Below are 2849 nucleotides of genomic sequence, written 5' to 3' on the forward strand. Positions count from 1 at the left end.
GCAGCTGCCTAGAATCTTTATTTCTAGAATTTAGTGAGCCTGTGCCACACTGTCACCTGCCTTTTCTCTGTATCAGCTTGGGTTAATTCTAGCAATGGTTGGGATTAATCTCTAAGACTAAGATTTGATTCTTGTGAACTAGAATTTTTCACTTTATTAATTGACTATGGGCTGAGCCAGCCTTCTTGCACAAAGGTTGTAGTTTGGGTTCCGTTGAAAGTAGAGCCTGAGACAAGTGCTTCTGTGCAGTTAAGCAGTTTATGCTTTGGGGACAGGATTCCAAGGAGCAGGAATAAAGGACAAAAGGAGGAGAACAGAGAAGGAGGAAGGCTGAATAGAAAGATGCATTTTCAGGTTGACTAGCACCAAGGGCAGGGATGTTCCATCCAGCAAGGACTTCAGAAGAAGCTTATGAAATGCATCTCAATACCATCTGTACCATGAGTAAAAGGGGGAAGCATTTCTTTATTGGCACCCATTTGTCAAAGGCAGCCCACACGTGTCAGCTCCTCACGTTTCCAGGCTGCACATGCACGAGTCCCGAATAAGTTCTGTCCTACGGGTAGAAAGCAAGAGAGAACACATTGCAGGACCGAAGTAGGGGTTGCCAGAGCCCATGAGAACTGGTCACTGCAACAGTGGCTGGAGTAAGTGGTGGGCTGAGAGGTTTGGGGGTTGAGTGTGGTGCAAGAGAGGTGTCTAAATCCATATACAATTTGCACAGGGCACTTCGGGCTAGAAGGTGTGGATGGACCTGGGTAAAAAGCTCCAGTGTTGGATAGAAACTCAAGGGCATGTTGCATAATAAAACAAGGAACATCAAACTTGGGGGAGAAGGCAGGCAGCACATCTTCTGGAACACTGTTGGCTTCTCCACTCTCCTCAAACATGGTTCTGTGCTGGGTTACTGATTATCTGTCTTCCCAGAGGCTCTAGAATCTGAATTGCAGTTCTGTCTACCCATTATCGTGTAGCACGAATGAATAGTTTCTGCAATTTCTCTCTTATTCTCAATGCCACTGATTCCAGTCATTTGTGGCCTTCTGAGGGCAAAAACCATAATTACCTGAATGCTTAGAGGTTTTCATGTGGTGGGGCAATAGCCCAAGTCACTTCCAGGGTTGAGCCAAGCATGTAGAAATCCAAGTCCTCTGTCTAAGCCTGTTGGATTCGTGTGTGGTTTGTTTCCTTTAGAGCCATGACTTTGGGAAGACTGACTGTGTTATCAGACCAAGGATCTCCTCCCCTCTGGGAGAGAGGTATACACAAACTGTAGCCACAGGGGCAGAGTTGGTGAGTGATGAGGTGTTCAGTTAATGTGTATAACAACTAGAAACCAGCATACTCACAGAAATATGAAGGACAAAGAAAAGGAGGTGGAGGAACAACCCAGATTTTCTTAAAAACCAGTTTCCTGCCACAGATCAAAGTAAAGGCAAAGATTTGCCATATCATCTTTTCCTATTCTTGGAAACTAGTTATCTCTGTCAGGGTTCCCTGAACATTCTCATGGATTCCAGAAGGCTGTTGTTTGTCAAAGAGAATTATTCTGCTTAATACCTGGTCTAAGTGATGGTCAGTGAGGTGGGCACAAGATCCTATTCCCTGCCAGGTAGTAAATAGTACAATAGAACTTTCTTCTTAGTGTTTGTCTTTTGATTCTTTTCCTAAAGGGCTTTTAGGCTGATAGAGCCTTGATGCAACACACTGGCAACACCTTATGTTATATGCCATTGCTTTAAAAGCACTTTGGAAAATAAAATCCCATGAGATTGACAGAGGATGCCCTGGATGACAGACACAGGTTTCTCAGCAGAAATCATGTTTTGGAGCTCCCAGGCAGACCCACTCCTGAAGGTGTCACCTCATGAAGAAGTACCCGGTCCCTAACCTCAGGGACAGGGTACTGCAAAAAGCCGCCAGAGACTCTGGGATATCATCTCTCTGTTGGGCCAGCCAGAGGACAGCAGCCAGGTCCCTGACTGGCTGTTTACCTGGAAATACATCTCATAAAAGACTTCTCATAGAGGAAGTGTGAGGATATACTCCACATTAAGGATAAGACTGCTAAATATTAATACACAGTGTTGTTGGTATTTCACATGGCTTGTCTACTGAAGAGATTTGAAACCTAATGCTCATGCAACCTTTGATTATGAGCAAAATAGTTCTGAAAATTCTAAATGTCCTCATAGAATTGGCCCCCTCATGCCAAACAATTGAGTACTAAAAAAGTAAAAGCCCCAGGAACAGCTATGGTCTGGAGCTCCCAGCGAGATCAACGCAGAAGGTGGGTGATTTCTGCATATCCAACTGAGGTACCCGGCTCTTCTCACTGGACTACTTAGACAGTGGGTGCAGCCCACAGATGGCAAGCCGAAGCAGGGTGGGGCGTCACCTCACCCAGGAAGTGCAAGAGGTTGGGGAACTCCCTCCCCTAGCCAAGAGAAGCCATGAGGGACTATGCCATGTGAAATGGTGCACTCTGGCCCAGATACTACGCTTTTGCCATGGTCTTCACAACCTGCAGACCAGGAGATTACTTCTGGTGCCTATACCTCCAGGCCCTGGATTTCAAGCACAAAACAGGGTGGCCATTTGGGCAGACACCAAGCTAGCTGCAGGATTTTTTTTTCATACCCCAGTGGTGCCTGGAACGCCAGTGAGGCAGAACCATTCACTCCCCCAGAAAGGGGGGCTGAAGCCAGGGAGCCAGGTGGTCTTGTTCAGCGGATCCCACCCCCATGGAGTCCAGCAAGCCAAGATCCACTGACTTGAAATTCTCACTGCCAGCACAGCAGTCTGAAGTCAACCTGGGACTCCTGAGCTTGGTTGGGGGAGGGGCATCT

The sequence above is a fragment of the Colobus angolensis genome, unplaced genomic scaffold, assembly GCF_000951035.1.
Source record: "Colobus angolensis palliatus isolate OR3802 unplaced genomic scaffold, Cang.pa_1.0 Scaffold314, whole genome shotgun sequence".
In the NCBI taxonomy this organism is placed as follows: domain Eukaryota; kingdom Metazoa; phylum Chordata; class Mammalia; order Primates; family Cercopithecidae; genus Colobus; species Colobus angolensis.